This window comes from Schistocerca americana, chromosome 3, assembly GCF_021461395.2.
Source record: "Schistocerca americana isolate TAMUIC-IGC-003095 chromosome 3, iqSchAmer2.1, whole genome shotgun sequence".
Classification (NCBI taxonomy): domain Eukaryota; kingdom Metazoa; phylum Arthropoda; class Insecta; order Orthoptera; family Acrididae; genus Schistocerca; species Schistocerca americana.
In genome coordinates, this window is record NC_060121.1 from 331,224,033 (window position 1) to 331,242,199 (window position 18,167).

The 18,167-nt window shown below is 43.2% G+C and overlaps 1 protein-coding gene and 1 pseudogene across 1 annotated transcript in view; one reads left to right on the forward strand and one right to left on the reverse strand.

Moving 5' to 3' along the window:
- The window catches only part of LOC124605296 (protein white-like), a 278,052-nt gene that overhangs the window by 186,696 nt on the left and 73,189 nt on the right, over positions 1–18,167 (forward strand). The window lies entirely within an intron of this gene.
- On the reverse strand, positions 13,435–13,552 carry LOC124607758 (annotated as a pseudogene).

Below are 18,167 nucleotides of genomic sequence, written 5' to 3' on the forward strand. Positions count from 1 at the left end.
CTCACAGTGGTAAAAAAAAAGCAACACAGGTTTCGACATGACAAGTCTGACCATTCCCCTGTAAGCCGTTCTCTGGCTCGTGTTTGTTCCGTTGACAGGTTGGAGTCGTGTATTCGGATTGTGACCTCTCGTTTTCTTAGTGCATTGGCGCCACTACGTTTGCTCGCTTTGTCTGTCCGTAAGTGGCAGCAGCGGCGTTATCGATAGAGAGTACTGTGGTACTATCTTTGGAGCGACCTCAAGTATTTCGGGTCGTCGTGTGTCCGAGTTCGGAGCAGCAGTGAGGTCCGGAGTGCAACCTTCACTTGTGTGTGCGTCCGTCCGTCGAAGTGATCTCATGCCATCAAGCTGTCAGTTGTCGGTTATATACTCCGACGTTTCCCATGCCTGACTTGATTGCCAACGACCGATGGTTGGTCGTTCGGTTGGTCGTCTCAGTGGACGACGTGTATCTGGTCTTTCTGTGTTCTTAACGTTCATGTCTACGTCCAATTCGTCTTGTTGCTGTATAGTGACTGTTTTAGCATTGTCTGAGTTGTTTGTGAAATTGTTTTTTGCAGTTCCATGTGCATCTAGTCAGATTTTGAATAGGCGGTTTGGTCTTAACCCTGTCTGTGTACTAGGATTTGGTGGAGCCAGCTTGTGTAATTAAACGCTTGTCATTTGACGATGCTAACTGTTATTCTATCGTGGTATTGGTTATCGCGTCTTGGTGGACTTTGCGAGTGTGTTGGTCGGCGTTTAAGCTGTCATTAGTTTGAGTTGCCATCCCGTTAAGTGAGCATAACTCTTGGCTGCCTCTCACACCACTTACGCAGCTGTAGGGACTTTTCTCAGGTCGATCCTTGGAGCACTGTCTGTGGATCACTCCCTTCTTTATTTGGTCTGATTGTGTCAATTGTTTAAAAATAATATTTTGTGTAAATTATTGCTATTGCTTGTGGCCTTCAGCCGACAAATAATTTTAATTCTTCTTAATAAGGCCTTCGGCGTCAGTGTAGATTGTGTTACAGTCAATTTTTAATGATTGTTTTAAAAATTATTTTCGTATTTTTAACGTGTAATTGTCTTCCTCATTTGTAATTCAAGCCTTCAGCCGTTAATTACTCTGAAGTGTTGCTCGTGGCCTTCAGCCGACAAATAATTTTGAATTCTTTCGTAATAAGGCCTTCTCCCGTCAGTGTTGCTTGTGTTACAGTCAATATTTTTAAATTGTTTTTAAAAAAAATATTTCCTTAAATAAAGTGTTCATGTTTACTGTGAAACGAACGGTAACTGATTAGGCCCCGTCCACACCCTTTCCTGCTTTCCCTAAGTGCCAGTTTCAGAAACTAAGGTGCCTGAATCTAAATAATAATGAAGTAAAGTAAAATTATGAAAAAATGTAGTTTCCATTCGAAAATATCTGTAACGAAGGTTTACAAATGTTAAAGCTAGTGTTTACAAAATCTGACTGTAATTATGGTTTGGATATATGTAGAGATCCAGGATTTATGTTATTGGGTTTACAACTTTGGTTTTGCCGTTTTGTCTTAGAGTTCAAGGCTTTAGTGTGAAAAACTTACAAAACATTTACGATTAAAAGTATTGGTCATCACTGCCCACTACTTTCTTCCGCCTTTCGGGCAGCACACAAAACCCGCGGATGTAGAACAGAGTGTCTTTTGAGGAGGTCTATGAACTGATCCAATTTTGCGCTTGTTCAGACGACCAGAAGAGCTGTTCAGTCAGGCTATCTGCCATTGATCGAGAGAGATGATGCCAGAGGGAGCAATGTCAGGAGAATACGGCGAATGGCGTACGACTTCCCATTTAAGCGTTTCCATGTGTGTTTTGGCGAGTGTTGCGATACTGGGTCGAACATTGTCAAGCTATAAAACCACCTTCTCATATCTATCGCCGTATTGTGGCCGTTTATCTTTCAGCGCTCGCCTCAAACACGTTGATTTCTTTCGATAACGATTTCCTGTGATGGTTTCCATCGGTGTCAGTAGCTTCGTAAACCTTCTGTCTTTCACCGCCGTGTCGGTCTTAGACGTCAAAATCTGCGTTCTTAAAGCGTTGAAACCATTATCTGCACGTTCTTTCACTAATAGGTGCTCACCCTAGGTGCTACTCATCATTTTATGAGTCTCAACCGCACATTTCTTCATGTTAAAGCACAAAGATAAAACTTCCCGCGAATGACGATAAAACACTCAATCGAGAATAAATTTGTGATGCAATCACAAATCGATTAATATTTTAATGGTGTCATGTTTGCAAATGCCTAAACTTATTGCATGACACTTACCGCTACTGCCATCTATGGCAAAACGGCGGAAGCACAGTCGTGTACCTAACAGTATCAGAATCATACTTGTATTTACAAATTTGTAAACATTTCTATATCAAACATTATTGTGGAAAGATACTACCGCATTCTGACGATGATAGCTTTATTGTTTGGCCACGTTAATTATTCTGAAAAAATCTCAACAAATTGTAAATCCAAATTCTGTAACTTAGTTTGAAAAACCATTCAGTTTTTAATTGTAAACTTCAAAATTACTGTTTTAAACAATGAATGTAATCGTATATTTCGATTATTGTGACGTGTGTAAGGACCTGTGGCAGTATCCCTGGCATCGCTAGTATTGTCTCAGATTTTGTTGGGTCCATGTTACGTCATCTTTGTGGTGCGAATAAATAAGTTAGTAAGCACATTTTTTTTTGTTTCGGCCAGATCATTTAGTAGCTTTGATCAAAGAAGCCTAGCCGGTCCTGAGGTTACAGAGAGCCTGAGACTTTCTTTCGGGTGAAGATAATTACAGCAAAGAAACACACACCTCAGCTTTCAAACTTCAAGATACAGAAAACTACGCTTCAGTTCTTATTGGCTACGGAAGATCGATACCATTTAAGTGGCGATGGGGACTAGAATGGAGTGGCGGACGGCTACCAAGATATCCCCGAATGAATTAATTTATTCGTGTTGGGTAGAAAGGTGTGATCGCCGCTGGAGTAGAGGCCGTTGGCCTCAGGACGATGTAGTGAGTCACAGAAGCTAAGAGAGCCGCCGTCAGTAGGACGGACATGGGCAGCGAGCGCCACTAGCTGATGTCGTCAGGAACTGGTGAATGGCAGGATGGTCAGACTGCTTGCCCGCCTCCGACCGCAGGATACACCACGAGGAAGGACGGTTGTCAGACTGTAGCCCCCAGGGTGGTCGACGTCACAGGCGAGTGCACATTCTGGGGGTGGTCGCGACGAGGCGGTCGACGAGGACCAGAGTGCAGTGACGTGGTATCCAGGCTGCTACTCGAGCACATATCTCACCAGGGAAGAGGATGCCCTAAGGAGGTAGTCACCCAATAGGTGACTCGGTGCTGTGGAGACATCAGGTAGCCTGGAAACAATCTTCCACTGTGGTAGATGCCTGCAGCTTCTGGAGCGTAACTCCAATGTAGGTGACTGGCTGCATCTCCGCGTACTGCGAACAGCCTTTGTCTCGAAAATAGTGGCTGCCGTTGGTGTCGTGGCTCAGCATCACGTACACGCTTGGATACTATCTAAAAAATCTGAGCAGACTGAGAGAGATCATTGAGCCGTGCTGCGGCTCGCGTTGGTGCTGTTTGTAGGTTTCTGTCCTCTGTTGCAGGCCAGACCGTATCGTTTAGTTGACATGGTAGCGGTTGTTTGTCTTCTTCTCGTGTTGACTGGCGCCACTTGGTTTCGCAAGCGTTTCCTGTCCGCTAGTGGCAGCAGCGGCGGTGGTCGATCTTTTGGGCGACGTCGTTGTGCTTCCGGGTGGTGTCAGTGGACAGTTTGGTAGGGGACTCGGGAGGAACCAGGGTCGGCACAGTGCGCGAACACGCTGGGACCGCTGGCGGTGGGCATGGGCTGCTGGATCGAAGGCCTGTGGTCACGAGGGTGCACGACCTCACTGTAAACCAGATCCTGCAAGTTTTAAGTTGAGTGCATTTGGATTCAAGTAGAGAAACCTCCACTATTGTGAGATCTTGCGATTCTCCAGTGACTTGGGTTCGTGTTGCTGATCGTAGTGTTGCCGAGGCGAAGAGTAGCGAGTAGAGTGCTTGGGGAAGGTGGATCTGATTAGCTTTCCTGGAGTTCTAATTACGATTTATTGCGTTCTGTTTGTTACTATTTGTTAAGTTCAACTAGCGGTATTTTTCCTTCCTTGTGGCCGCTAACGCCCCAGTTACCTGCCCTGGGGGTTAGTGTATGTAATGGCAGTGTACGTTTCCCCGCCTTGCCGCTGCTGTCCGGTGAGGCGTGTAGCTTTGACAGCTTTCTTGATTGTAGGTTGGTTGGCGATTCTTCTACTCTGGTGGTAGTGATTCCTTTCTCGTTCCGGGAGCTCTAAGCACAGTATTCTGCGGGCGGAGTGCAGACTGCTGGTTCCAGCTTTGGCGTATTTTTACATCTTTGCATTTGGTTTATTGGACGTCAGGTAGCCTCAGCAAGATTATCATTAGTCATTCGTTAGACTGCCGCTAGTCTGTGTTACTATCTTGTGAAGTGAATGCAACTCTTGGCTGCATATCTCATTGCTCGCGAAAGTGTTTTGCCGGACCTCCTCAGAGGTCGATTCCTGGTGCACCGTCTGCGACTGGCCCTTGTGTTTTATTATTGTATTTGCTGTTTTAGTGTATGTTTCTAAATTGTATATATAATTGCCATTCTTGGCGTTACAGTAGGTTTAAATGATTGTGCTACCAAGTTTAGCATCATTTGTCTCACCCGTTTGGCGATCAGTTGCCCATTTCTTTTAAATTAACCTTGCTACTGCACTGCTGTTTTACAGTATGTTTGTTAAATTTTTTTAATAATTGCCATTCTTGGCGTTAAAGGCCTTCAGCCGTGACTGTGGTTACTTGCCTTAAAATTCTAATTGGGATCACACTGGCTTGTTTTTAAAACATTATTTGCTGTGTCTGTATTTTATGCTCATTTGGTAAATTGTAACGCATTGAAAGCACTATTAATTACACAGTTGTTTATTCCTTCATTAATAACGTGTAATATTTTTATGTATTGCTGAGTCTGGAATTACCCTTTTTAAATAAATGTGTGTAATTGCAAAATGGAACCAACAGTAACCGATTACGGCCCCGTCCACAATCGTAACCGAATCCTGCCTTCCTTGACTATCAGGAATCAATCATCTGATTCAATGACTGTTTATGTGAGCCAGGCCGACTAGTGTTTTCCTCTCGCCAGCACTTTATCCCGGAATCTAAGACAAGTTGGCGGGCTCGCTCGCCACAGTGAAGCAATAGTGACTGCACTTAGCCCACTTTTCTCGACCGGTCAGCTTTCCTGGACCTCTGTCGTAGCTGAAAGGCATCTCAGCTTCGCTGTTCAGAACTGAATGGCATTTCAGCTTCGCTTTTCAGAAATGGTGGCGGGCAGATTTTGCAGTTCCCACTTACTGAATGAGTACTCTTGCACTCTCAGAATATCTTCTTAACAGTCACAGTGAATGGTCACCATAACGGTGGCATCTCGTTCCCTATGAGATACTGATCTGATGCTTGTGTCTGTCGGTGTGGCAGAGCAGGATGTTTTGTAAAGAATTTTTTCTCCTAATGTAAAGTAGGAGGGGGGAGGGGGGTGTGTGGAGCTCAGTGATTTCACAGCATTTAATTCTGAATGCCCCTTTGCCTGCAAGCAGCAAGACAAAAATGTCTGGAGCAACTCTTTTCTGTTCTCTGAAGGGATTTAAAGCGGCAAAGGTTATTGGCAGAATCCACCTGCAGTATAAGGATAGCTGTCTTAGTGAAAGAGAAATTTAAGACTGCAAATAGTAATTAAGTATGTATCTGTCTGCGACGAAGAACGTTCGGGTAGGCCATTGACTTCGAAATAAGACGGGAACTTCGAAACGAGTTAGTTAATTGTGACGATCGGTGTGCTTGACTGTCTGCAAGCGACTCGAAGGCGCATGCGTGACTTTCAAATGAGGACTCCATACAGACTGTCGCAATGAGGACATCGGTAGCCGTTACTTGCCATTAGTAACATACAACCATCGCCCGACAATGTGGAACAGTTGCTTCGAAGAAAAACTATGGGATACACAAAAAGGAGATCCGGCGGCAGACCTGATCGCCATATTCTGTACGTAACCCCTGGGAAAGCCTGAAGAGAAACACAACCGGCGTTGTTACGGATACTTCACGTCCATTTAAGGTACGACCACTGCGGCTGAAGTTTCTGTGGTGCGAAAACACGCCGGTATTTGTAGGGTTGCACGGATAAAGTGCACCTTAATTTTTCAAGGCCGAATATCGAGAAATTACTGCAGCTTATTTTCGGGCCAGTATAAGACATGATCAAAAAGTTTCCATCTGAGGGCACTGGTACAGCGTATATGAAACGTAGAGCGACTCCGATGCGGGTGTACAAGCACCGAAATGTAGGCAACGGATTAATGAAGCATTCGTCTATTTCTAACGTGCGTGTGTTAAATGCGGAAATGTGAACTACATCTACATCTACACCCATACTCCGGAAGCCACCTGACGGTGTGTGGCGGAGGGTACCTTGAGTACCTCTATCGGTTCTCCCTTCTATTCCAGTCTCGTATTGTTCGTGGAAAGAAGGATTGTCGGTATGCCTCTGTGTGGGCTCTAATCTCTCTGATTTTATCCTCATGGTCTCTTCGCGAGATATACGTAGGAGGGAGCAATATACTGCTTGACTCTTCGGTGAAGGTATGTTCTCGAAACTTTGACAAAAGCCCGTACCGAGCTACTGAGCGTCTCTCCTGCAGAGTCTTCCACTGGAGTTTATCTATCATCTCCGTAACGCATTCGCGATTACTAAATGATCCTGTAACGAAGCGCGCTGCTCTCCGTTGGATCTTCTCTATATCTTCTATCAACCCTATCTGGTACGGATCCCACACTGCTGAGCAGTATTCAAGCAGTGGGCGAACAAGCGTACTGTAACCTACTTCCTTTGTTTTCGGATTGCATTTCCTTAGGATTCTTCCAGTGAATCTCAGTCTGGCATCTGCTTTACCGACGATCAACATTATATGATCATTCCATTTTAAATCACTCCTAATGCGTACTCCCAGATAATTTATGGTATTAACTGCTTCCAGTTGCTGACCTGCTATTTTGTAGCTAAACGATAAAGGATCTATCTTTCTGTGTATTCGCAGCACATTACACTTGTCTACATTGAGATTCAATTGTCATTCCCTGCACCATGCGTCAATTCGCTGCAGATCCTCCTGCATTTCAGTACAATTTTCCATTGTTACAATCTCTCGATACACCACAGCATCATCCGCAAAAAGCCTCAGTGAACTTCCGATGTCATCCACAAGGTCATTTATGTATATTGTGAATAGCAACGGTCCTATGACACTCCCCTGCGGCAAACCTGAAATCACTCTTACTTCGGAAGACTTCTCTCCATTGAGAATGACATGCTGCGTCCTGTTATCTAGGAACTCCTCAATCCAATCACACAATTGGTCTGATAGTCCATATGCTGTTACTTTGTTCATTAAACGACTGTGGGGAACTGTATCGAACGCCTTGCGGAAGTCAAGAAACACGGCATCTACCTGTGAACCCGTGTCTATGGCGACGTTGTGACCAAATGCTTTCAAATAGGCCCAATGTGCTGATGTTATTTCCTTGGCTGTCGAAGGACATACACCTGTAAACACCCATGGGAGAATGAAGAATGTGTATGGGGCAGCATGTCTGTCGAAACCCACCAAAATGTGAACTACGACGACGTTATTACCAAATGCGTCCAAATAAGACCAAATAAGACTGTTATTCTTTTCTTGACTGTCGAAGGACAGGCATCGGTAGACAGCCATCGGAGAGTGAATAATGTTTATGGGGCAGCATGTCCGTCGAAACCCACCGCTATGGAATAGTGCTTCATGATAACGCACGTCCCTATATAGCAAATGTCAGCAAAATGTGAACTATGACGACGTTATTACCATATACGCCCAAAAAGGACGAAAGTACTGTTATTTTTTTCTTGGCTGTCGATGGACAAACATCGGTAGATATCCATCGAAGAATGATGAATGTGTATGGAACAGCATGGCTGTCGAAAACCACCTTTGTGGAATACTGCTCCATGATAAGGCCCGTCCCCATACAGCAAATGTCGTAATGCAGAAGTTACGCCAACTAAAGTGGTAGACACTCTAGCATCCGCCCTGTGGTCCCATTCTCTCCCCTTGCTATTTTCGCGCCTTCGCTCCCTTAAAAACGTCTTGGACCGACGACGATTACTGTACATACATACCTACATCCATTAATACTTGTTCCATAGATCATGAATACGACATTTCGTAATGATGTGGAACATGTCACTTTAACATAAGTTTTCTTTACACAAAATAATTAATTACTAATTTTTTTTTACAGTTACTACTTCATATCTAAGAATTCATCTATTAAGTAGAAGGAGTTATCATTCATAAATCCTTTTAATTTGCTTTTAAATGTTGGTTGGTTATCTGTCAGACTTTTAATACTATTTGGCAAATGACCAAAGATTTTTGTGGCAGCATAATTCACCCCTTTTGTGCCAAAGTGAGATTTAATCCAGAATAGTGAATATCATCTTTTCTTCTAGTGTTGTAGCTATGCACTTCGCTGTTATTTTTGAACTGGGATGGGTTATCAATGACAAATTTCATAAGTGAATATATGTATTGCGAAGGTACTGTGAATATCCCGAGTTCCTTAAATAAATGTCTGCAAGGTGATCTTAGGCGGGCACCAGCTATTATTCTGATTACACGCTTTTCTGCAATGAATACTTTCTCTCTTAATGACGAATTGCCCCAAAATGGGATGCCATATGAAAGCAGTGAATGAAAATAGGCATACTAGGCTAATTTACTGATATGTTTATCACCAAAATGTGCAATAACCCTAATAGCATAAGTATCTGAACCTAACCGTTTCAGCAGATTATCGATGTTTTTCTTCCAATTCAATTTCTTACCAATGTACACACCCAGAAATTTTGAGTATTGTACCTTAGTAACAGACTTCCGTTCATAGTCTATATTTATCAATGGTGTTATGATATTTACTGTACAGAATTGTATAAACTGTGTTTTCTCAAAATTTAGTGATAGTCCATTTGCAGAGAACCACTTAATAATTTTCTGAAATACATTATTTGCAATTTCCTCAGCTGTCGGACGAGGATGTGCAGTAGGCAATTAGGCATTTGTTCAGAGTGTTTTCCCAAACGGGTATTTACAACTTGGTGCGTCGCTGACATGATTACCTCGAAACTCACGGCGATTTTGTCTGATAGGCATACCGATTCTGGACTGTACGGCCTTCGAACGTAAACTTTTCGGTCGTCCTTTATAGTACAGTAGGACATATCCCTTGCCACACAACTCGTGGTGCTTCCCAGAGTATGGACGTAGATTTACATGATGTTAATAAGCTCAAATGAATCAGCACAATCGGATAGACACGCACAACGGTGTCAGGAAAGTAGGAAAGCTACAAAATTCCCTAGACAACGGCAAGTCCAAGCGGGCGACCAAAGGAGGTAATTAATAATAAGCTTCTTCAACACAACATCACGGTACGTACCTCAGGTCATCGGGTTCAACTGCCTGTTGGCACAGGATACCATTGTGTACACAACACGATCACTATTTTTCTTTTTAAGTCTTCTGACTGGTTTTGATGCGGTGCCCTTCACCTCTGCGTAGCGCTTGGAACTTACGTCGTCAATTATTTGCTGGATGTATTCCAATCTCTGTCTTCTTCCATAATTTTTACCCTCTACAGACCCATCTAGTATCCCAGAGGTTATTCCCTGATGTCTTAACACATGCTCTAGTTTCCTGTCCCTTCTTATTGTCGACGTTTTTGCATACATTCCTTTTGTCTTGCTCATTCTGCGGAGAACCTATGGTTCGCATAAAGCGGATCTGGTCAGCAGCAGTTGCATTTATGATGTATTAAAGCCGCCGGATGTGATCTATCTTCGGTGTCTCCGTCACTTTACCTTTCAACGAGACAACGCAAGGCGGCATGTTGCCCGTGCGTTCCTGATCTACCTTGATACGGATAGTTTTCCGGCTGCTGTCTTCTAGCGAGCAGATTCTATAGATCTCTTGCCCATTGTAAACATGTACTCATTGGATGCTGCGAGATTGCTGTGTCGCTGCGCCGGCCGATGTGGACGGACGGTTTTAGGAACTTCAGATCGGAGCCGCGCTGTTGCTACGGTCGCAGGTTCGAATCCTGCCTCAGGCATGGATGTGTGTGATGTCCTAAGGTTATTTAGGTTTAAGTAGTTATAAGTTTAGGGGACTGATAACCTCAGATGTTAAGTCCCATAGTGCTTAGAGCCATTTGAATTTTTGTGTCGCTGCTCACCAGCGACTTACGACTGGTGAACTCCCCTAGAACTTAGAACTACTTAAATCGAACTAACCTAAGGACATCACACACAACATCCATGCCCGAGGCAGGATTCGAATCTGCGACCGTAGCGGTCGCGCGGTTCCAGACTGTAGCGCCTGGAACAGCTCGACCACTTCGGCCGGCGAACTCTTTAAGGTAAGATACAATGGCGTATCCGTATTTGTCACCCAAGCGCAGACTCAAGACTCACCAGGGGACCATCACACTTGTTCATCAAGGATTAGGTAGATTGTTGAGGGACCTATTCTGAGTACCTGCCCAGAGGATTTTCATGCAACGGCGGCTCTTACTTTCCGTGATAATCGATGTTGAAGTTTTATGTGTACCTCCTACAACCATTACGTTCGTCGTGTTTCTACCGAGCCAGCGCAGTGTAGCGCCTATGGTTCACAGCTATCAGGCTGGTGGTTGGCGCTACAGGTTCAAATCCTGCCCGTGGACCTTTCATCGTCCAGAATATGATTAAATAGTATATGTCACGCAAAATTACTCAAAAATAGTCATTTTCGCCCTAGTAACTTCATTCATCATAAGAGTCGAGGGGCATGAAAGGGAAGCAGTGGTTGGGAAGGAAGTGAGACAGGGTTGTAGCCTATCCCCAACGTTATTCAATCTGTATATTGAACAAGTAGCAAAGGAAACAAAAGAAAAAATCGGAATAGGAATTAAAATCCATGGAGAATAAATAAAAACTTCGAGGTTCGTCGATGACATTATAATTCTGTCAGAGACAACAAAGGACCTGGAAGAGCAGGTGAACGGAATGGAAAGTGTCTTGAAAGGAGGATATAAGATGAACATCAACAAAAGCAAAACGAGGATAATGGAATGTAGTCGAATTAAATCGGGTGATGCTGAGGGTATTAGATTAGGAAATGAGACGCTTAAAGTAGTAAATGAGTTTTGCTATTTGGGGAGCAAAATAACTGTAGACTGGCAATGGCAAGGAAAACGTTTCTGAAGAAGAGAAATTTGTTAACATCGAGTATAGATTTAAGCATTAGAAAGTCGTTTCTGAAAGTATTTGTGTGGAGTGTGGACATGTATGGAAGTGAAACGTGGACGATAAATAGTTTGCACAAGAAGAGAATAGAAGCTTTCGAAATGTGGTGCTACAGAAGAATACTGAAGATTAGATGGGTAGATCACATAACTAATGAGGAGGTATTGAATAGGCTTTGGGAGAAGAGAAGTTTGTGGCATAACTTGACTAGAAGAAGGGATCGGTTGGTAGGACATGTTCTGAGGCATGCAGCGTGGAGGGTAAAAATCGTAGAGGGAGAGCAAGAGATGAATACACTAAGCAGATTCAGAAGGATGTAGGGTGCAGTAGGTACTGGGAGATGAAGAAGCTTGCACAGGATAGAGTAGCATGGAGAGCTGCATCAAACCAGTCTCTGGACTGAAGACCACAACAACAACAACAACAACTTCATTAATAAATTACAACAAAGTTGTTTCAAATGTGTATTCCTTTTGTTACAGACTAGAGAACCGTGTTAATCGCTATCGCTTGCAGTGCAAGAACAGACCCGGGACTGTCTTTGACGTAGAAGCAACGGAAACACAAATTCGCAGAGCACAACGCATACTTAATGAAAGCTACTGTTTTGCAGATACACGTATTTTGCAGAAGCGATACCGGAAAAAAGGTCGTTTGAGTTCAGAAAGATTACTCTTTCTTCGATCAACTTCGACGCGAACCATGCGGTTTTGCGCGTTCCTGTGAAAGCAGGTGCACTAATTTGATACAGAATTAAAGAATCTATTTTCGTGTAATCTTCCCTCAAAACAGTTTCTCCATTAGCCTTCAGCAAGTGGGGAGCATTTTGAATTTTTTTTGTGAAAATTTTAATCTACATGTAAAAGTAAGCATCACATGGTTGGGAAACCTGTACCGCCAGCGTGGTAGCCGCTCGACGAACGCTACGGGTATAAGAGGTACGCTTTGAACCTCAACATCAGTTTTCTCGGAAAGTAGGTGCCGTCGCATGAAAAGTCACTAGACAGGTACTCCGACCGGTCCCTCTACAACATGCCTGAGATTCGTCAAAATGGTTCAAATGGCTCTGAGCACTATGGGACTCAACTGCTGAGGTCATTAGTCCCCTAGAACTTAGAACTAGTTAAACCTAACTAACCTAAGGACATCACAAACATCCATGCCCGAGGCAGGATTCGAACCTGCGACCGTAGCGGTCTTGCGGTTCCAGACTGCAGCGCCTCCAACCGCACGGCCACTTCGGCCGGCTGAGATTCGTCAGAACCCGCGATTAATAGGTCTGATGGTCTCCTTGTCACCGATACCACGAGCATCTTTGAAAATGTCCACCGCAGCTCAGGACAAAACGTTAGCAACAATAAAGTTTCATGCACGATGACCAAACAACCCGGAAGTTTCACCATTAACTAAGATAACCGGTCGCGAAAGGGTTCATTGGATGAACGCCCACCGCTGTGACATGTCGTGGTGCTCTAGACGTCATGGCACTTCCGTGTGGATGTAAGCGTCTGAGTCTACTGATAAAAGGTCACATTAAAAATAAGAGGTGTAATTAGAAGATAGATGTAGGTTTAACTTACTTTCATATTACAGTTTATAATGCATATTTTGAAGTAGATCAGCTAAAATACACATATTTATGTAGGAACATGGATTGTATTATAAAATTGTGATATACCTCGTATTCTCCATGCAGAAGTTAGCGCGATTTACCACTATACAGTAAACATTACACCTGATGTCAAATAAATGACATAATACTAAACTAAACTCCTCCCCAACAGGCCATGAAGGCCCAAATGCACCGACCGGCCGCCGTGTCATCCTCATCCACAGGCGTCACTGAATGCGGATATGGAGGGGCATGTGGTCAGCACACCGCTCTCCAGGCCGTATGTCAATTTACGAGACCTGAGCCGCTACTACTCAATCAAGTAGCTCCTCAGTTTTCCTCACAAGGGCTGAGTGCACCCCGGTTGCCAACAGCGCTCGGCAGACCGGATGGTCACCCATTAAAGTGCTAGCCCAGCCCGACAGCGCTTAATTTCGATAATCTGACGGGAATCGGTGTTACCACTGCGGCAAGGCCGTTGGCTAAATGACATAATAAATTAAAATAATATCTGTTCGGATACTTGTCTTGTTTGGAAACAAGCCTGTTTCTTGACTGTAACCACGTGATGTGACTATACCGTTCTGCACGACAGAGCGAACACTTTCTCTGTCTTCTCGAGTGCTTGTTCCACGGGCGACTGTGATCCTGTACAGCGTTAGTATGATCGTTCCGAACCCACTGAGTCCATAATTATCGTGGGATCCTGAGTAGAGCTGTAAAACTACTGTAAAAAACCCATTCATAAGTCAATATCGCACAATTTTTTTTATTGAAGACAACGGTTTCGACAGTCTTCGCTGTCATCTTCAGCTCTTAAACATAGTTTGTAGCAAAGCACGTTCATTTTACGCTGAACCTCATGCACTAGATGTCAAGTGAATAAAACTCAGCACATTATAAACGTTTTTCATCGTTAAATTATAATGTGTTGAGTTTTATCCACTTAACAACTTGTGCATGAGATTCAACGTAAAATGAACACGTTTTTCTACCAAAAAGAAAAAAAAAATTTAAGACGTGAATATGACAGCTAAGACTGTTGAAACCGGTCGCCATTAATAAAAAATATATTTTTTGAGATCTTGGCTTTTGAATGAAAAAAACTAAACTCCACGCGAACAGGCCATGAAGGCCCAAAGGTACCGACGGGCCGCCATGTCACCCTCAGCCCACAGCCCACAGCCGTCACTGGATGCGGATATGGAGGGGCATGTGGTCAACACACCGCTCTCCGGGCCGTATGTCAGTTTCCGAGACCGGAGCCGCTACTTCTCAATCAAGTAGCTCCTCGGTTGGCCTCACAAGGGCTGAGTGCATCCCGCGTGCCAACAGCGCTCGACAGACCGGATGGTCACCCACCCAAATGATAGCCCAGCCTGACAGCGCTTAACTTCGGTGATCTGACGGGAGCCGGTGTTACCACTGCGGCAAGGCCGTTGGCCTTGGCTTTTGAATTAAAACAGGTCGCTGTTCAGTACTGTCATAATGAGAGTACTGCTGTTCATTTTTGGAACACAACCTACAACTAGCTTAGAGACAGAAGTGATGACACTTTCTGCAGGACCTGACCATCATATTGCAGGACAATGCTCAAGCACGTACAGTGCAACCTGTTACTGATTTGTTTGACTGATGGGGCTGCTAAGTGCTATACCACCTATTGCACTCCCATGACTTAAGCCGTCGTAAGTTCAACTCGATTTCTAAACTGAAGGAAACACTTCACGGCATTCGCTTCAGAACTGCTACAAATTCGTCGGGCAGTAGACCGCGCCGCTCGAACTGTCAACACAACTGGCACTGCTAAGAGTATCCTACGACTTCCATATCGCTGGTAATGGGTTATACACAATGCTGGTGACTACTTTGGAGGTCAGTAAAACTTTGAAACACGTATCTATTTTGTACGTGCTGTAAATAAATAGTTGTCACTATTAAAGTTCCAACCCTCGTAATTTCACATTGCGATTATATTTAGGGCAGCCTTTAGTTTCCCATTGACACACGGTGTTCGCAAATTCCAGTTACAAATTTCTGGGACTTGTAGACTGGAGTGACTACATAATATTTTGAATAGAAATTCATGTCCAGAAACGTATCGAATAACTCGTCCACTTCTGCTTGAGGAATTGAATTAGGTGTGACGCAGTAAAATTATTAGATAACATTTCGAAAGGAAACATACTGAAACATCAATTTATCACTTAAGCACATTTGTTTGTATTGACACCTACACAATACGTGTTTACATTATTCCGAAACAAAAAAGAACCCAGTATACGGAACAATACTAATGTATTACAACAGCGGCTCGATGAGGCGACCACCGATGTTGTTACAGACATTGTACCTGCGAAGCACGTTCTGGTACACACTCTCCATCCCAGCTGGTGTCTCTTCAGTTTCTAGTGCAGCAGCCAGAACTCGTGCCAGCAGATCTTCCTCTGTCACTACAAGAGTCTCGTAGCAAGGCAGACGTTAAGTGACACCAGGTAACCGTCTGACGTAATACACGTCATCCTGTCCACCCTACTGCATACCACGACGAGCAGCTCCTCTCTTTCCCTCAGCAGGCGTGGCCGCGTTGCACACCTGAATTAAAGCTGTCGTAGGACGGAAACAGTACTTTTCTGGACATAGGTTCCTATTCAAAATATTGTGTACTCACTCCCGGAAGGGAGTCCTACAAGTCTGTAACGGGAATTTCGGAACACCTTGTGTAAGATCAAGATACTCGTCACTAACTGCAATTTTCTCCCTTCCCTCATCACGTCCATTAACTTTGGAAGCAATATAGCCACACATTGTCTGAGAAGGGGTTAGATAGAATCATACCTGTTTCATCTCGATTAAAGTGTTTTAGCGTCTTACAGCGTGACAGCAAGAAAAATGATTATTGCAGATTTTAGGAGATATTGTTACACTCTTTCCTATTTCTTGTTGTTGTAGTGCCTGACGATGGCCAATGTTGGCCGAAACCCGTTATGGCCGTATCATAGAAATTGTGTCTGAAATAGGAGTAAAAGCAAGAACTAGTAAAGACCCAGAAGTAGTTGTACACTATAAAAATTATTGTAACATACTGAGAAAAGTTGTAAGGAAATCAAGAAATGTATATGTTAGAGAAGAAATTAACAACACCGGCAATAAAATCAAATCAATATGGAATGTTGCTAGGAGCGAGACAGGAAAAGTACTTCTGGGGTAGGTAGTATTACTATTAAAGAGAATGAGACCATCCTAACCCACAGTACACAAGCAGCTAATGTATTTGACAACCATTTCTTAAGTGTAGGTGAAAAATTGGTGAGAACAGTTCAAAAGCAAAAGCCAGGCAGTACATGGAACAGTCTGTTTTGAAAAAATTTTGTCAGATTAACTTTACCCTAACAACCTCTTGTGAAATAAGTAAAATTATTAAATCTTTGAAAAATAAATGTTCTGTTGGAGTGGATGACATCTCTAATAAGATATTAACACAATGTGGAGCAATTACAGCTGATGTTCTGAGTCACATATGTAATTTGGTTCAAATGGCTCTGAGCAGTATAGGACTTAACTTCTGAGGTCATCAGTCCCCTAGAACTTACAACTACTTAAACCTAACTAACTTAAGGGCATCACACACATCCATGCCCAAGGCAGGATTCGAACCTGCGACCGTAGCGGTCGGGCGGTTCCAGACTGTAGCGCCGAGAACCGCTCGGCCAACCAGGCCTGCCAAGGTATTTTCCCAGACAGGTTTAAATATGACATTGTCAGGCTTCTCTACAAAAAGGGGGACACCACAGATGTCAATAATTATCGGCCAGTATCCTTGCTTAAATCATTTTCAAAAATCTTCGAGAAAGTAATGTACTGAAGAGTGGTTAGCCATCTCAACGGTAATGGGATACTTAGTAAATCACTGTTCAGATTTCAGAAATGCTGTTCCACTGAGACAGCAATATACAATTTCACTGTCCACATAATAGAGTCTTTAAATAGTAAAATGTCACCAATAGGAATTTTCTGTGACTTGTCCAAAGCACTTGATTGTGTGAACCACAACATTATGTGACGGAAATTACAATTCTGTGGTATAAATGGAAAAGCGTATGAGTGGTTTAAGTTATGTATACAGAACAGGAAGCAAAAAGTTTCCTTATTTGGGTCAAGCGATTTAAATAAGTTTGCCACTTCATCTAACTGGGGTGAAACTACATGAGGTGCTCCACAGGGTTCAATCATGGGCCCCCTTCTGGTTGTGATGTATGTGAATGACCTCCCTTCCTATCTGAAACAGGAAGCTGAACTGACACTGTTTGCTGATGATACAAGCATCATTATTAATCCGGTAAAAGAAACTCCAATTGAAAATGATAAAAATAAGGTCTTTGGAAAAGTCATTAATTGGTTTTCAGAAAATGGGCTTGTTCTAAACTTCGAAAAAACACAGTACATCCAATTTTCTGCTACAAAAAGTACAGTTCCTTCAATAAATATAACACATCAACAGAAGTCAGTAGATGGGCTAGAGCATACTAAGTTTTTGGGTGTACATATAGATGAGAATCTTAATTGGAAAATTCATATTTTGGATCTTCTAAAGCGACTAGGTTCACTAACTTTTACAATCAGAATAATTGCCAATTTTGAGGATATAGAAATTAGTAAGCTAATATACTTTGCACACTTTCACTCTCTGATATACAGAATAATATTTTGGCGTAATTCAACATTTAGACAAAAAGTATTCATTGCTCAAAAGAAAGTGGTTAGAATAATGTGTGGGGATCATAGTCGCACATCTTGTAGGCATATTTTCAAAAGATTGGGAGTTTTTACAACAGCCCCACAGTACATTTACTCAGTAATGAAATTTGTTCTCAACAACATGGGCCAGCCGGCCGAAGTGGCCGTGCGGTTAAAGGCGCTGCAGTCTGGAACCGCAAGACCGCTACGGTCGCAGGTTCGAATCCTGCCTCGGGCATGGATGTTTGTGATGTCCTTAGGTTAGTTAGGTTTAACTAGTTCTAAGTTCTAGGGGACTAATGACCTCAGCAGTTGAGTCCCATAGTGCTCAGAGCCATTTGAACCATTTGAACATGGGACA